The following is an 18,710-nucleotide window of genomic DNA, read 5'->3' as shown; positions in this document are numbered from 1 at the left end:
CACATAGGTAGGTAACAAGACGAAGCGCCATATGGCGCTTCGTCTTGTTACCTACCTATGTGTCTGTCTGTTTTTTGCGCCTAAAACCTATTCAAATATGAACCAAAACCAACTAGCCCAGCAGCAAGTGCTCTTAGACAGAGAGGGTTGTTGCCAGAGTGCATCCAGACATTCGATCCAAAGTCTTACACCTCCATCTTTTAGGAGATTAATTACCCTCAGTAAATCAATTTTAGAGAAACTTCAACAGCCGCCAAGCGGCACTCAACGGCCAACGGCCGTTGCTCAACGGCCAAGAACATGGCCGGAAATGATTTTTTCTCTTAACAACGCAGCATGTAAAGAGCAAGAGAAAATGAACGAAACATGCTGCAATTAGTAACAACTATTTGAACGCAATACATATTGATTTCCCAGTGAACCTCAGTGGAAAATATAAAATTTTTTACACAAGTTTGCAGTCATGCTTCCGTCGACCAGTTACGGATCAAAACTCCTTATTAGTTTTAAAATGATACGCTTTTCGCGCATCCTTCATGTCCTCTGTTCACACGCTATCAACAACACCGGACAAAGGCCAGTGACTCGATAGTGCTTGCAGCTAACTGCCTGAGCCCAGCTGCTTCCAAGCAACGTTGCGGACCGTTAAAGCGTTCGGGAGTCTTCGGTCAGACGGTAATTTATTATTTTATTTACAGCACCAAGGTTAGCTCTAGAAGGATGACAGTATCGTTCTAGTCGTCAAACTTGAGGGCTGCGTACTGCGATGATGGGTTGTTGATCGCCAACGAAAGGCTCTCGGTGCACTGCCTTCATATATGGTCGCCCAGTCATTGGCGCTTCGTAGCGGCTGTCACGTATGAGTTGGGCGCCACGTTTCGCCGAACAGCTGCGACGTGAGAAATCAACCGGGAAGAAGTCATAAGGCCGGACGCTTTTGTTCATTCCGCATCACTTCGCTTGCTCTTTCACTTGCCCGAGAAAGCAAGTGAAGCGAGTTTTTGCTCTCTTTTTCTTACCCTCGCCTGTGTGTGCACGTGTGGGACCGTTTTCAATCGATTCGAGCCAGGGAAGGGGGAAGACTCTTTCTGGCAACAGTGAAGATGGGATATTGCATCCATTTATCAGCGCCACTGACTTTCCGCAGTCGCTAGCGCTGCAGAAAAAAAGAAAAGAAGCAGGCAGGGTCGATAGCTTCCCATCTGTTGCCGCCGCCAGTTTTGTCTTATGGCTTCTCCGAGAAACTGGGACGCCGTCAGAGCTTGTTCTGCTTCCAGGACTGTGTGTTTATGGCTAGATACATTCGCGAAACAAAGGTTGCCAGCAAAAAGACGCAGAAAGCTACCCCATGCAGTGTAAGTCGATGGTTCGATGCCAACCGGTCTTGGAAGCCACCGACCAGCTCGCGTGGCCACTTGCTCAGGGAACGCGGCGTGAACAGCATAGTTCTTTCAGGGCTCTGGCCTCGTGAAAATAAACGAACGCCGCGAAAAATTTTTACTTGGGTAAACAGCGTCGCGTTGCACTAGCGCGACTTATGAACCTGTGAAACAAGAAAAAAACAAACGAAGGTGCACTGAAAGTTGAGAATCAACTTTGAAGCAAACAGAACTGAATTTCACGTTGTTTGCCAATTTAACATGGTAGAGAGCGCCCCACTTTTTAATATGTTTTTCTTTGTTTGTGTGTGACAGGCAGTTTGTGTGTGACAGGCAGACTCTCACCGGCCCTTCAGCCGAAAGTACCTTTGTGTACACAGCAGTTGGCCTGAAAAGGAGCTACAGTAGCGCGACCGCAGTTATTTATTTCTTTATTTTATTTATTTACAAATACTGCAGGCCCTTCTCGGGCCCATGCAGGAGTGGATACAAAGGGGACAATACAGGGGAACAAGTTAGGTACATATATAATACAAAATAAGAATTCATCATCATAGCGGCATCGTGGTGGTAATGATGCCAATTCAGGGAAACGAAAATAGCGGGTTCAGTACGGAAACAAATATAGTTACAAAAAATACGAAATGAAAGTCAGCATCATCACGGTGGCATTACTGATGAATCAATGCTATTGACATGCTCTATGAATGAATCAACTGAGTTGCAGTTTACAGCTGTCGAGGGTAGTTTGTTCCAGCTAGATATAGCCGCTGGAAACAAAGAATATTTATGAGCGTTAATATGGCTTATGGGTTGATGAAGTGCTTTCTCATGGTTAGTTCTCGAAGAGTGACGAAATGGTTCCTGGAGGTATGTTTCTCTTGATATGTTCAAATCACGATGATAAAGTAAGAACAGAAATTTTAGCCTTGATGTTGTTCTACGCTGTGCCAAGCTGTGAAGATCTGCTTTGTGAAGTAGGTTAGGTTGGTTAGCAAGTAGCAAGTGCTGCTCGGTGAGCGCAGTTAGCGGAAGACAACCTGTGCAGGAGATTCCGCCAAGGTCAAGACACACGAAACTTAATAATATTTAAAAAATTGGAACAGGACTGATTCGTTAACGTAGCGAACAGCATCACGTCGCTGAAAAGTACATTTCGTGCACTGGCTGCACTGAGGGCCTTCCAATATCACACGACTGTCTTCGAGCAGTCCACTCTTCTTTTTTTTTCTCTCAATCGGATACCAGACTCACCGTTACTAAAGACGTTTCTTCTTACACCTCTTCTAGAGGCCGCTATTAAAGAAATGCTTTATGAGGTGAAGTCCTTCCATGCCTGGGACAACCTTAGCGCCCTACAGTCTCGCAGACGCTAGTGCAGCGTCTGCGAGACTGTAGGGCGCTAAGGTTGTCCCAGGCCTTTTCTCGCAGACGCTACACTAGCGTCTGCGAGAAAAGGCCTCACAGGAGGCCCGTTTGGCCGCGAAGCGTCTATCGGGGATGCTCGGCTCGGATATACAGCAGCTCCAGTAGTGAGCGACGAACGGCTTCCGCAGTCAGCAAGAATGTGGAGGACCCTTTCCTCTAGCCACGCTTTTGCAGTGAACTTTGGGAGAGGGGGGAGGGGGCTTGAAGAAGTCACAAGCTGGAAAAGAAGGCGATCGTCCATCTCCTAGCACTTATCCGCACGTGCGTTTTTGCAGACAGAGCTTTCACATCTTCCCTGCACGTGCGCCCATAAAAAAGCCCGTAAGCAGCCGCTGAAAGACGCTCGCTGAAAGATTCCCGCTGAAGGCGCTTCCTGTCAGGGGCCGCACTGTTATGTTTAGCAGTTGGCAGGAGGCAGACCCAAAATGGAGTGATAGAAATCGTGCTCGCGTCTACAGCGCCAGTCAGGAACATCCTGATGCTCTACAAACAGCACGCTAAAACCAGTTGTAATTAAGGACGCGTCTCTCTATCTATCTAGAACAACGGGCTTTACTTGGGCAACGTGTTTTGATGACAACATCTGGACAATGAAGGATGGGAAAGCTGCCTGAAAATATATTGTCTTACGGCGACAGCCGTTAATAGGAGACCACCACGAGTCGTCGTGTAACTGAAGCCCATTGTAGTAGTTCTCCCCTGGCTTGGCGCCCAAGCGGATCGGCACCAAGGGAAGCCAGGCCAAGAGAGAAGGAGAGCATAAAGGCTAAGGATAGAAAAAGCGGACAAAAAGGAAAGACACAGAGAAATGAAAAGAAGAGAACAGACAAAATGGTTTATGGGCTTATGCGGGTTTAACGTCCCAAAGCGGCTCAGGCTATGAGGGACGCCGTAGTGAAGGTAAATTGTGTTTTGAGGGCAGTATCTGTCTCTCATATCTCGGTGGACACCTGAACCGCGCCGTAAGGGAAGGGAGGAAGGCGGGAGTGAAAGAAGAAAGACAGAAAGAGGTGCCGAAGTGGAGGTCACCGGATAATTTCGACCACCTAGGGTTCTTTAACGTACACTGACATCGCACAGTACACGGGCCTCTAGAATATCGCCTCCATCGAAATCCGACCGCCGCGGCCGGGATCGAACCCGCGTCTTTCGGGTCAGCAGCCGAGCGCCACAACCACTGAGCCAGGGCGGCGGAGAGGGAGGATGAAATTACTGACTACACATTGTTAGGGCTTAGGCTGTCGCCGAAAGTTTCAACTAAGCCGTAGCCCAGTTTAAGTGTTTTTTTCAGCGTTTTGTTCCTCTGCTGCGAGGAATTTCGCGATCATATACGCGAAGATACGCGATCATATTGTTGCCGTACGAGCGATTATCTGGCATTCAAAGGCTAAAAAGCCCAAACTTCATACAGGCAGGTAATGAAAGCAGAGAAGCTGGTCTGGTCAAAGGTCCATCTTGAAAGCGAAAAAAAAAAAAGATCATGAGACGCTCAGGTTCTTGTGCTTAAAATTACTGCAGCCAAAATCAGGCGAGCGGAACCACAAGGTTATACCTAGAAGATATAGTTAGAAACCCAAACGAACGTTTCAAACGTTAAAAAATAATGCAGAGAAGCAGTATCAGCGTAATGTACGCAACTGTTATCGGGATATCAAGCGGACATATTATGGCTCATTTGACAAGCTTAGCCGTTGCACTGCTGCAGTAAGTTATAAAATTGTCACCATCGCTGAACTATACTTCACCCGCTCACATGCAGAAGACCACTGAAATAAAATGTCCAGTCTCTCTTGGGCATAGTTCTAGACAACGATATAATCATGAAAAGACGACAACATCCCTGTTTCCATTCGTTCCTGGTTAATAATCCATCGCTAGACCCTTTTTAAGGAAAAGTTGGCATTCCTTCTGCGTCGGAAATCAACGGCCGCTAGATTGACAGCGATCTGAATGTAGGTGATACATATTAAGCGTCCATGGGAGACTTCTCTGGAAATGTAACCGTGACCAGCCAGTAGGAATCGCCATGGAGGATAAATTTTTCTTAATTTCATCCTGCTAGCAAGAAGAGAATATAAAAACAGAATGAATTGACGCAAAAAGTGCACGTTCTGTAATTTGTTACAGATGCCTCATTGATTAGTGAAGGAGACACGAAAAGCGGTTGGGAGTTAGTTTCACAGCACTATTTTATTTGGCAAGGTAAACAATAGCTCGAACTTAGCCTAGTCTTATAAGTATCTTTTTTTATGTCGCTGGTCGTTTTGTACGCGAACACTCTCAATGAAACGCTCAACATTCTTTGCGTTGTGAAGAGTAATCTTACGCTTTGAACGCAGCTCAGGAATAATACTCTGGTGAACAGTAAAGTGCACTACATAACAATGCTTCCAGTGCCACGCAATAAAGGAGGCAGATAAGTGCAGGAGCGCTTCGCGCCCTTCATACATTCCGTAGGTTCTTATAGCATCTCTCCTACAGGACTTCACATCACCTGATCCTGATCCTAGCTTTCTCAATACAAAAATGATTGCTTCTGTTTAGCGCAACGTCGCCGGAATTCCCCAGAACTCTGATCTATAGTCGCTGGCAAGACAATACTGCCGCAAAGAATTGCAATGCTGACAAATAAGCGTCACTCGAGATATCAACGCGGTACGATAAGCGCACGGCTGTTGTTTGAGCGGCGGCGCCAGCGCACGAACCCTTCGTTGCACCGTGTTGATATGGCGGCGCACCCTTCCCCTCATCGGCATTGTCCACAAATGATATGATCGAAAACAGCCCACAGCTCCAAAAATTCCTCCAAATACCGTCGTGTTGCCCTCATCAGTTCCCCCCAAAAGTGACCAAGGTTACTGCACGATGAAATTATTGTAAAAGAGACAAATTCCGGTCATCCGCAATAAGCGTCATAGTCTGAGCCACTGGCCCGAACAGACAATGAGCGCGGTCGGAAGGCAAAGCTTAAGATTAGATTGTGCATACTATCGTCGGCAGATCTCTAGCCAACGAACTTCTCAGATATGTTCGAATGCCATGAGGTGAGCCGTGAGCCCGGTCGCTGTTTGATATCTTCAAGGCCCGCTTCAGTAGTAGACACGGACGCTTCCTGTGAACGCCTAGTGGCTGGGCCAAGTAAAGCCACTACGCGTCCGCCATCCGCTAATCTGATCCAGCACCTGCACGTCTCCGCTATGCTAAATATCTTTATTAGTTGCGCATCTGAACAAGATGTCACGGGTTCGATGCCCTACCGCCACGGCCAGATTTCTACGGAGGCGAAATATAATCAGGAAACGCCCGTGCACTGGGCACGCGTTAAGCTAATATGGAGCCCTCCACTACGGTTTCCTTCATACTGCAGACAGTGGTAATTTGAGGGAATTACTATAGCTTTTTTTTTCTTTTTTACCGTCTGAAAGACAGGACGACGGGAATAAATTGCAGTGTAATAGCAATTGTCTGAACACTAGAGACCTTGTTTGTCGAGCCAAGCCAGGACTGCCAACTAAATTTTCAGAAAGGTTGAGTACAACCTTTGGTTGGCACAACAATTTTTTTTCTTTTCTCTATAGATGCAAGGTTTTTGCTGTCGATTACGGATAGCATGCTGCTGAGCTATGCATTTCAGAAACGACAGCGTCTCCTTTGTTTCCGTGCCCGGTTCCAAAGCCAATCTGTTCATGAGCTAGCGATCCCACACACAGGAGGCGCCACTGCTTTCTCTGCAGCTTGCTTGAACGGGGCACTTTCCCTCAGACCACCGTATGCTGATGGAACGCCTCCACGCACCACGTGAGAAATGAGGAGGGCGACAGAGGGAGAGGATATAGGAGCGCGGTTAGTGCTGTCCCGGGAGCGCACGCGAACAATATCCCATCCAATCAACCTAAGCAATCTACGAGGGAGCCATGTGGGCCCCGAGATCTCATTACGGTAAAATTGAAGGCGCTGGTCCACAGGGGGAAATATCCGCAGGAAAGGAGCGAGAATGCATGCCACGTAGATAGCCGGCTATTTCCTATTTACACGCGAAAGCTTCAGTATAGATTTTATGTTTCCAAACGCCACGCCGATTCTTTTTTTCTTTTATGTCAGATTTGCTGCTCCGTAGTTGTCGATATTTTTATTCGGTGAAGAATGTCGTGCGAAGCTTCAGTGATACCTCCGCGCGAAATTGCTGCCGGATTTCAGGCGCAGATGGAATTTCTGCGATGCACGGCTTGTATTATATAATATATAAGCCAGGCAGTACAGTTACAAAATAACAATATAGCCAACCAATACTCCTCGCTCCACCCAAGAAAAAATAAAACAGCAGCTGCTGACATGGGAGACGAAAATACAGGTTAAAATAAGAAGAAAAAACATTCCAATACGGTTTGTTGCTTTTTGACGGCGATGGCCTTATGTAAGCAAACTCATGGGAGCACCGCAACGTCAGAGCAATCTCACTAGGAAAGTCCCCCGGCCCACCGTCGGGATAGTACAGTAGCTGCCTGAGCAGACATACAATCATATCACATAGAGACGATGCTTTTGCTGTTTATCAGCGACGATGTGCAACCCGTTGCGGAGAGGTGTGCATGCGGATGACGCCACACCCCGCTGACACAGAGCCATCAGTCCCTTCCACCTTTTGATAGGATGTCACCCCGTAAAGATTCTCGACTCTGTCCCAGTGCCACACAGAAGTTCTTTACCTCTATTAACTCAGAATCATCATCACCCAGCAAAATAAAGCCGCGCGTGAAGCCGAAGGCCACGACACGCTCGTCTGCAAGAAGCGCTTGGAGAACAATGAATCACGGAGGCTCCATCAGATTCTCCTCCCCTCACAACCTGAGGCACTGGATGGAAAAGAGGCGTCAGCGTGGAGAGGCAATCATGTTCTTAGGTTTGATTGGATGCCGGAACGGCAGCGTCGGCTACAGCTGGTAGAGGAGGTGGGGAGAAGACAGAACGGTACGATGCAGTGGTACACCCAAACAACATCAAATCTCCGGCCACGGTCAGGCTGGGTCAACAACCCCTCATTTCTGGGCCCTTCCACAGGGCCGCCTTCATTGGAGACATAAATTAACGCAAAGCACTCGGCGATGTCCAACCTCTACGACCCCACACCTTTCGCATTATTCTCGCTCCGGGCAGCCGAAAACGCGGCTGCGAAAGACGCAGAACATGTGGTCTGCCTCTTAAAATGAATCCCAAGGTAACAAAGTTGCCCATCGTACCGATGTTTTACAATGCGACTCACGTAGAGACTATTAAGACCTCTTCGCTATTTTATTTCCCTTATAACGGCAGATAAGGCGGAGCCACTTTGTGTGACTTGGAACGTGCCGTAGAAATAAACCGAGGGTGTGTCACAGAACTCTGCCTCGAGATAACGCAGCCACCGACTGATTCTTGCAGTCGCTTGGAGGCTAGACATAATGAAACACAGAGACACTCTGCAATGAAGACAGGAGAGTTTGTAATGAAGTCTGAACGCTCCGCTGATAAGACACGCGACGATCGTAATGAGGTTGTCCAACCGGAATGCCATATCGCCAAGAAAAAAAAAAGGTTAACTCGAGAACCGCGCAAATGGCTTAGATGAGTCTTTGAAGGGACACTGGAGCACACCTACAAATGTGATCAACATGCACTGGACGTGACGCTGTATTTAATCTTTCAAACTTCGCCGCCACATTTCCGTAAACTCCGCTGCGTGACTGCCATATCTAGAATGGCGCTTTTCAGACTCGTACCGTGCGCGCACAAGGCTTGAAAACCGGCCAACATGCACTATATCTTCAGTGCCTGCTCAAAGCAAATGCACGGCGCAAGAAGGGCCCGAGCGCTTTCACTTAAATGGAACACCCCATGGACCAACACCACCACTCAGACTGAAGGTCACGAACTTCCGTAAGTGATAAACCGGCTTCGCTATAAACCGGAATTGCTTCGGCGAGCCGATGCTCGCGTACGCGAATACCCCGCGACCGATGCCAGCTCCCTCCCGCGACCGCGCGTCGGGGTCTTTGTTCGCGAATAGAAAGTCGGGGAGGAATTCCTTTGGGACAACCAACACTGCGTGGCGGTCTCTTCGTGACAGCCGAAGAGACCAGTGGACCGCCTCTCATGGGCGCCCTCCCCGAAATACCGAGGAAAGTACTAAATAAACCGCAAAACCAACAGGGTGGAATCGGTGAGGTTTTTTAAACGTCCCATGTTGCGGATGGTTACCTCCGCTTACACATTCTTTCGCAGATCAACTATACGGCTTTGGTCAGAGCTCGTGCAGATTATGATGGATAAACTAGAATTGCGGACAAGTGAAAGAAGCCAACTAACCTTGAAAGTGCGCCGTAGCTTGTTAGCCTAGTACGCGCATTTATGAAAAATCTTTGGGACAATACCGACAAGATCGTTGCAAGGCTACGCAGTTGGAGCTCTGTGATTATCTCATTGCGATGAGTAAAAGCAGTGCAGCATGTTCCACGGTGCTAGAGGACTTCTATTTCCATATGCAAGCGCCATGTGTTATGAATAGCGGGTTCAGGCAAGAACCAAGTCCGGACTTTCTGAAGTCTGCTGAATGAGCACTGCAATAAGCAAGTCGCATTTTAATTTGGTCGAACCGTATACGATACTTTCAAATTAAGGCAGTAAAGCGAAAAGATCGCATTCGATAAGAACACGTCAAGGCGTCTCCTCTGTCCGCAAAGATAGTAGATTGCCTTCCGTGGCTTGAACGAAAAATAAAAACGACTCAGCAAGTGAAAGGGCTATATATCTCGTGAATCCTTGGATAATCCCGTGCACGCGTACCTGATGCGGTGAAACCGAGAAACGAATTATACTTGCCTTCCAGAACCGGTTTCCCCGTGGATATTTTACTGCGTCGCGCGTTTGGAAACCCTGTTGTGGCGGCGCCACGCAACATGCCGAAGTCAAACTTCGCATTTGTTCTCGTTAATTTACGAGCGCAAATTCCGTGTATACACGCTCAAGGCTTCGACCGATAACGACTGCGCTAGCTTAGAAACAATTGATTTTCCCGAACACAACGAATTTCGATTGCCGCAAGATCGCTGCAAGCACTGTTGCATGCAGTGTTCTGTGCTTGAACAGTTATTCTTTTCACAACTGTTTAGAATTCAGCCTCTCTTGTTCCTTGAACAACCAACCGACGCTGAGGCTTTTGACATTTTCAAAGAAGCGTAAAGCACTATTTGAAATCTTCCACACGGAGTATTTATTTATTTTCTTTACACTTCTTGAAAAAGCACAGGAAGTTTCCATCTCCTCCGAGTTCAATTATCGATAGAACGATAGAACATGCTCAGACACAAGGAGAGACAGAGAGAGAGTGAGAAAATGCCTTATTTAGGGTCGAGCAAGGTTGCAAAGTTATGGCTCGAATCGGCCAGCTCACCCAGCGTAGAACATAGTAGTGCTGAGATGATTCGCTTACGCGCCCTGATCCCGTCTAATTCACCCATTCCCTTATTTCGCACATAGTGTCAGAGCAAGAGTAGTGGTGAAGTTACTGGAAGCAGTAATCAGCATAAAAAAAGCGAAGAGAAAAACACCAATCGTAACAAAACCTGAACAGCCTACAGTAACAGTTTGGGTACGAGCACTCCATAATATACTACTTTCCACTTGAATCAACTCCTCAACGCAGCTCAGAACTGTATGTATCTGCTCATGAATGCCACGAATCTTTCAAACAAACGAGGTTTGCGCAGCACGAAGGAATCGGTTTTTACGATTTATGAAAACACAAACTTATTCAACTTTAGACTACTCGCGTCTATTTGTCAAGAAAGCTGCTCACATTCTTTCTACTATACTCGCTCGCTATGACGTAAGGTATTGTAAAAACGTTTTACAAAAACAAAAAACAACGACGCTCAGCTCACGCTGCAGAGTTCAACGCGCTATAAACAGGAGGGTCGCGCGCTGTACCTTGTTTTCGTATGTGTTAACCCGCTTTCTTTGCATTTTCTTTTCGCTCCTGTTTGACAGCTTCCCTGCACGCTCCAATCCCCGCTTTCAATAGTGTTACTTTTGCGCAGTCTCGGCACGTGCGGCGCGCCCACAGACGCAAAGTGGCGGGCGGGCAATAAAAATAATTTCCTCCTCCCGTCACCGGAAGCCTCCCGCGGTATATAAAATAAACAGAGGAGGAGGAGGAGCAAGTGGAAGAGAAAAGTAGGGGAGAGAAACGCTTTCATTCTGAGCGTCCTACCACGCGTATAGCGCTCCTCAGAAGCCATCGGCCTAATGGACCGACCGCCCTGGACCCCGGTTGACTCAGGCTATGTAGGCAAAAGGGGGGGTCTCCCTGCCTTCCACTTCCCTCTCTACAGATCCCGAGACCGGAAGAAAAATAAAGCCGCGAGACACACGGTGACAATCTGGGTCTTTTCGCGCCACGACGCCACTGTCGCCTGTAGCTCTCTCAGCCTCATCCGTACGACGGAAGGCTGCACCATTCCCAATTCAGTTTCCAGTCGGTTGGTCCTCGCCGCTCTCCCCGGGCTCTCGTAAACATTTGTCAAAGCCTCAGTATTTATGTTCTGTGTACGCAGCGTTTGGAAAATGGTGGAACTACCCGTGTCGCCACCAGGTGGCTTTTCGGAAATGTGGCTGAGTAAACGCTTACAGCGTGAAGCAAAGAATTCACAGCAAATAAATGAAGGACGAGTATTACTTCCAGAGAAATATGTACGTCGTGAAAAGGAGATCCCAGATATTTGGACATAAACGGACATCTCCTATTTTGACGTATTTTTCACTTAACTTTCGTACGCACAACCTTCCAGAGCATGGCGAAACGTAATAGTCTGGAACCTTTATTTGTCTCAAAGGAACCTTATAATGACGTCTCCTGCGTAACACAGACGGCATGGAATTGTTAGGACTTAAAGATGGGACACGGTGCTCTGGCTAAAGCGAAGTGTCAATGGCGGCGTTTAGCGGGCTATCCTGATGACAGAGCCTGTTCATAAAAGCCGTGACTTGAACACAGAAAACGCCGACAGGTCAAGCAGTTTTAATTTGTATGCACAAACAGATCAGCAACAGTTAACAGGACATCTCCGATGCCAAGACTTCTAGATTTTGACCAGTGCTCGAGGTACAGTGTTGATGCGCCGTGTCAATGCACGGTTTTTCTGATATGCTTGGTAACTTCGTGTCACTTAAGTATACGTTTCATTGGTTGAAAATGGCAGCCAAGGAAGAAATTAAAACGATCGCACGAAAGCAATATCATGATGATATCTTAATAAGTAAACGAGCTGTTAAGAAACTGACACTATGCGGAGAGGCACAGCGTCAACATTACCAAGAATAATTGAGATTTACAGTAATAGTAAAGTCGTGGGCAATATGAAAGGGAACAAACCTGGGCATTCATTTATTGATTACTCCATAATTATGTGTGACAAGTACAGTTCCTTTGTGTTTTCCAGCTATACATTTCCGCTTGTCCCATAATATCTAAAAGTCATTCTCAAATTCAGTGTATCTATAACCAGAAAATTCCAACGTTGAGCAAAAAGTTTGTTCTCTTTGATAATGCTCACAACTATACAGTGCACTTTAAAACAAAGACAGGTTTACCAAGAGCTATAAAAACTTAGCACACTCCACAGCTAGCGACCTCTGTCCCATTTTCGAAGTTGGGCGCACCTGCACTCGTCGAATGCTTTTACTGAATGAATGCAAAACGAAAACTAATTTTAGAAGAGGATGCGCTGTGTACTGCTTAAAAAAGGAATTGGGTTAAGGACTGAGCAGGAGAGTACGTAGTTGCGCCTCCTCACATATACCCGAGGCGCAAAAAGAAACTGAACGAAAGCAGTGCTTTGACTGAAGCATTCTAATTTGCTCGTGTCAGTCGCAGAAGGATCGCGTAAACGATATTAGCTAAAATATTTCTCTTGCGCGATTCGAACTATGACGAGCAGCTTGATTTCTTGCTTTTGTGGTAACGCTAGTGTACGAGCAAGCCAAGCTTATTTACAACGGCAGAATTTCCGAGACAGAGTTTAGTTAAGCAAAGAGTTAAGTTGCCGCAAGCGTCGCTCTTTTCGTAGTTGTGTACAGTGCACTCAGCAGCCGATGTCACCATCGTAGACCGGGCTACAATTATTCCATAAATTGCATCAATAAATTAAAGTTATAGCTGGTCATCAAAAAGAGCGCAGGCACTGATAAAAAACGAGCTCTACTTTAGCGGGTAAGAAAAAGCACACTTCCGCATATTACTTTCCGTACACCAGGGCAAAACCCAAGACAAAGTACAAGTAATCAGAAATCTGCCAAGCGGCCAAGGAATCATTATGCGGCTACGAAGAGGAACAGGAAACTGTTCATTCCGAGGTACCACACAAGGGAGGACAGAACTGACCAAAACCTGAACAGTAGAGAACAGCCAGCAGTTCACGCACGTTTCACCAGGACCCACGCGCTCCCAACCAATATTTCGCCACTATCATCGGTCACGACACCACCGCGTCAGCAGCGCTTTCGTGTTTGCGTCCCTCCGGGTTTTTTGAGCCAATAAGAGATCGCCCGCTGTCACAGTAGATAAACGAAAGTAAGCAAAGCACCGCCTCCCACTCTGCCACTCACTCCAATGACCAAAAATGGAAGCGAAGGTGAAAGGCGCACGCAACAAACTTCACTCCAACCCTCCCTCCTTCCCCCACCTTTTTCCAACTGGGGGGAGTTAAAAGAAGCTAGACACTATATACCTGAACACAGCAGCTATATGCTGCTCTCTCTCTATCTTTCTCTCTGTCGTGCATGCAGCAGGGCTACGTCGAGAATGAAAGAAGTGAGAATGAAAAGAAAAGGCAAACTAACGGAATGGAATGGAGGCGAGTAGGAGGAGGATGGGACAGTGATGGATCAGCCGGGCGCCCGCGCAGCCGAGTCATCCCGCCGCGAACGGTCCCGCAGGAATTCAGAGCGCGTATCGTCGGAAACAAACAAACGGAGGCTACCAAGGGCGAGAGGGAGGGATCGGCGAGGAGGTGATGCGGAGGGGCCGCATCAAGGTGTCGGCGGCGATGCCAAGCGCACGCCAACATCGGTTTCATTGCCTGGATACGGCGTTGCTACCGTTCCTGGTGCCAGTGGTGGAAGGAAGCAGCGTAGTACATGGCGCGCATCCGATCCAAAGAATTAAGGGGAAATAAAAAAAAAGGAAGTATATAAAAGGACAGAATACGCACCGAGAGTACGCACGTCCAGTTGTGGATACCCGCTGTTACGACCGCGAGAGATTGAAAGATAAGAAAGGGAAGTCGGCAGCCGTGAAGGAGGAGCGCGTGAGATATGGGAGGGTGGCCAGAAATGTACCGCATTTGACGGCGCATAACTTGGAAGCAGGGCCAAGTGACATGGCGATTTGCGAATTCGCGAGCAAATATTGAGGATTCGAAGTATCCACGAGGAAACACCTGTCCCTCAAGTAATGACATTGACAATGTCGTTTCTATTGGAAGATGCAAGGTTTTCACACTCCCTGTCAGCAGTCATAGGGAAAAAACAGCAGGAGGCTTTAACTTGGAACATGCCTGACCTGCACTCACTCTATCGCTGTGTTACTCTGAGGCGATGACAAAGATCCATCCAAGCAGAAATAAAGAGCATTCATTGACGTCATAACATGGCGCCATTACTTTCGTTTCACATCCCCGTCGTTATATTCCTATCAGGGGACGTTTTTACTTCCTGTTTCGTCCTTTTTTTTTTTTTGGCGTACGACATTCTTTCCAGAGATATGCTTATCGGCCACAAAACAAAGGCACGAAGATGATTGAGACGAACCCGCAGAGCCAACGGTTGTTGTCGCCGCACTCGACCGCTGTATCACGTCGGTCACGATAAAAAAGCGGTCAGCCAACGCCCTCGAAGCACTAGTCCACGTGGGGGAGGAATAAGCGATCAAGAACAGTAGCAAACCGAAAACTGTGCAGCCTAAACGGCGGAGATTACGGTACAGACACCGGAGGGTCCACATCGCTCACCCTCCGCGGTCGGTTCCGGTGCTATCGGAGACACTCACGCACACACACGCATTGGCGTCGGCATTTATTTGCGCCGGAACCCGCAGCGTGGAATCCTGGAGCAACAACAGATGTGAGAAGATATATATCTGGCAGAGCGCCCCTCAACGACGTACGTGACTACCGAAAAGAAAGCGAGCAAGGAAGGCATGAAGAGCGCGGAAAGAAAAAAAAATAGGAATAAAACTAAACAGAAAGGAAAAGAAGGAAGGAACCCGGACAGGAGAAACACAGCTGCCGCGGTCACGTAAAGGGCGTATCCGGACGATTTAGCGACGGTTTCCGAGACAACGACACGCGGTGCGAAGGAAGGCGCTGGAGAACTCCGATCAACCTGAGTGCTGCTATGCGAGTGCTTCAGCGCGAATAACGGAGGCTAGAAAGTACACATGGGGTTTTCCCACACGCTGGCTGCCCAACGGAAAGCGCGGTTGCCTCGCGTCGCTTTGCGCGGACAAAAAAAAAAAAAAAACGCCTGCGAAGACGTACGCGACTGTTCCGGGAGTTTTTGAATTGATCGTTGCACGCAGATACTCGTAATACCACGTAATACAAGTAAAAAACTAGCAGGGGCTTAATGTAGTTAAACCGAGTACACGTGCGAAAGCAAGGGGCACTTAAGATCCGCCTTAAGGGCTTTAGTGGATTAATGCCTACAGAACTGGTCATTCTCTACTGAAGATTCATAGATCGCGCGAAGTCGTCACACCACTACCAGCAGGTGGTTGTTTCTATTACAGCCCCCGGTAGGGGTTTTACGGCAGCCAATCTCGCGACCAATCATTGATTTAAGCACTAAAAAGGTAAACGTAGCCTCACCGAACGCTTTGCAGGACGTTAATGATAACGCACTGCTGGTTTGCATAAAGTTTACATTCGCTTGCATTGCAGCGCCCACTGCCCTGGTAGAGCCAGAAGTTTCTAGATTTGCTAACATGATCTCGCACTAACTTCAGCTGCAATGAAAATTGCCGTCAAGTGTCGTTAAGTGACATTTCGAAATGGGAAGCACCTCGAAAAACACAAAGCCCGAAAATGGATAAGCGACCAACACGCGCATATCACTGAAAGCTTGCCGCTTCAGGCTCCGTGTTTTGTGTTTCTGCCCTGCTAATTCGAAATGAACCAAAACAACCTCGCCAAACTGTCCATCCTATTAATATCTGCTATGCGGTCATATTAATTTAAAGCTATCTACTACAGACGCGCCTTGCCTTCGCCAAGCGAAAATCATTAGGGCTGATCTGAGTCTTCAGCGAGCGAGTTCAGCATTCGTGTCAGTCTCAGAGTTACACCTACGATAAATAATACTGCTACGCGATGCAAATTAAGTCAAAATATTTTAAAGAAAACACTCGACTCTGCGGGATGCTGCGATCGACGCTTCACTCCTCAGCTTTTTATACCACTTGCCTGGGAAGCGGTGAATTTCCACGGGCGATTTCTGGCTCTTTGTGAGTTGTGCAAACAGCTGCAGCATTCCACAACACAACAGTATTGACTCAAATTCGAGAACCACAGACTCATCTCGCTTACCAGCTGCGCAGGCAAACTGTACGAGCACAGCGTGCTGCGCCGCCTGCAATTGCACCTCGGATCTGCGGGGTTTTCGCTCCGACCCAGTTCGTCTTCCGACTGCACCTCTCGTCACAGGACGTCCTACTGCAGCTGGAAAGAACGGTTCTCCACACACGGAAGACCACGGCCAATACCCGGGCCATACTAGCAGTGGACGTGCACAACGTCGGGCACTACCACATCCTCCACACACTAGCCACCACCGGATGTGGAACGCTCATCTGGAACGATGCGAAGAAAGCTTTTCTCACAAACCGCACGACCCAATTCAGCGCCCGAACGCTGTCCCTCCGAAGTTCTCACTTCCAAATAGAGGCACCCCGCATGGAGCTGTACTCTGATTTATTCTTCAACGTAGTCATGATTGCACTCTCACGGGCGCTGCCCGAAATTCCCGACCTGCATCACACAGTGTATACGGACGATATTACACTGTGGACCACAGAAGGGTCGATCGGGCGGCACAGGACACCTTTAGAATCGCGGTGGAGGCGGTCGAGAGGCTCACGGAAGAGATGTACCTGGCCTGCCCACCCTAACAAATCACAACTCGTGATGCGGCCGCGAACACACTATCACCGCATCGACGTCACTGTCAAGGGCCAACGTTCCCGTTCCCTTGGTGCAACACCTCTGCAGTGTGGTACCGAGGTGCCGCCATGCTGGGCTCCAAGTCTTGACCATATGGATTCCTTTAGCTACCATAAAAATGCCAGCGACAAAAGTTTTTGCTTGCGCCTGCATCTGCATGCGATCGCCGCAGGCGCACGGGGGTCCTTGTGTTTAGCCCCAGAATGTTATGGTTGCTAAGCCACTAAGGCAAATAAAAGTTTCTACAAAATGATCGTAAGCTATAGTTTATATCCCAAGCGGCACGCCTCTATGGTTTAGGCCTAAGGCTAGGCTCAGCGGCTGCCAAAGTGCCCGTATTTCTTCTTTTCACTTTGAAAGTAACTACCCGGAAGCCATGGCGTGCTTTGCAACCCGTCCTGAACGCCCGTCACCCAAGCTTACCGGCGGTCAAGTTGCGTGCAAATTGATGGAGCAGCCGTCTCCACTTACGGGACTCGCGTGTGACGGCCGATGGATGGCCGAGAGGCAAAAGCCGCGGCAGGGAATGAACGCTAGAGCGGTTTCTCAATTTCAACGTCAGCGGTGCAGAAAGCGAGCTTCATGAGCGCGGCACTTTGCGCGCTTGGCGTGGCATTTGCAATTCAAAGCAGCCCCTGATAAATCGCGGGGATCAGATGGAGGGACTTAGAATATATCGCCCTGGAAACCGCGTCACAGCTCGGGCCCCGCCATGAGTAAACAACGGAGGAAGCTTACAGCAGAGGCACCGAGTTTTAAATACAGCTTTAGTTTTAACAATCTTCTTGCTCAGTTGATTATAGCGTGTGATAAAGGCCACTTATAATCGGCTCGTTGAAGTAAAGCCCGTATATGACGTTATGAAGTGGCTGCAATGCGTCGCAAATATCGCTTAAAAAGGTTCATTAATAAGATAAGAGATGCTGGTTTGGTTTATTGGGGTCTAACGTCCCAAAGCGACTCAGGCTATCAGAGACGCCGTAGTGAAGGGCTCCGGAAATTTCGACCAACTGGGGTTCTTTCACGTGCACTGACATCGTACAGTGGTGAGCAGCCTTGTCTAGAGCGCTTGAGCAGTGCGCACTTGGTAACAAAACCCGAAATTAGAGAGCAGCCCCTCATTACAGGGCAAAGTTTTCGTCCCTGCTTTGTTTACGAGGCTATCTGGCGCTACTTCCGTGCAAGCGTTGCAGCTGGACCCTAGAGGCTGCCACAAAACCTGGATTTGTTTGCAAGGAAGTGCACCGCCCGAGCGCTCTAGACAAGGCTGCTCACCACTGTACAGTACACGAGCCTCTAGAATTTCGCCTCCATCGAAATTCGACCGCCACAGCCGGGATCGAACCCGCGTCCTTCTGGTAAGTAGCTGGAAGATAAGAGATGCGTAAGATGGGAAGACAAAGACTTTGTAAAGAAGGCAACCACCGGTATTAAAGTTTACCTCGGCAAATCCCCCATCGTGAGTATGCACCATTTCAATAGAGACAACAAATTCTTTGCCATGCGGCTGGTGAGGACACCAGAACCCTGCGTCCTCGTGGGAGGGTTCTGAGATGTTTCTGTTTGACAGTAGAACAGGTGCAAGAAAGCGAACTAGAATACTAACAAGCAATTGAAGAGGACATATTTCATTGCAGTGAAACTTGCAGGCTAA

At 48.1% G+C, this 18,710-nt stretch overlaps 1 protein-coding gene across 3 annotated transcripts in view; it reads right to left on the bottom strand.

Annotated features, from left to right (window-relative positions):
* LOC149372742 (solute carrier organic anion transporter family member 4A1-like) overlaps window positions 1–18,710 on the bottom strand; it is an 80,601-nt gene that overhangs the window by 15,014 nt on the left and 46,877 nt on the right. The window contains exon 1 of one of the 3 annotated variants that reach the window (XM_089567281.1): window positions 14,051–14,092. The exons of 1 other annotated variant lie outside the window; for it this stretch is intronic. The gene's annotated coding sequence lies outside the window, so the exon portion shown is untranslated. Of the gene's footprint in view, window positions 1–13,679; window positions 13,776–14,050; window positions 14,093–18,710 lie in introns of those variants that run through there. One more of the 3 variants, XM_089567282.1, reaches the window with a different exon arrangement.

The sequence above is a fragment of the Amblyomma mixtum genome, chromosome 1, assembly GCF_055824585.1.
Source record: "Amblyomma mixtum isolate Tamu chromosome 1, ASM5582458v1, whole genome shotgun sequence".
In the NCBI taxonomy this organism is placed as follows: domain Eukaryota; kingdom Metazoa; phylum Arthropoda; class Arachnida; order Ixodida; family Ixodidae; genus Amblyomma; species Amblyomma mixtum.
The sequence above is the reverse complement of the archived record's forward strand: the minus strand, read 5'-3'. Positions and strand labels throughout refer to the sequence as shown.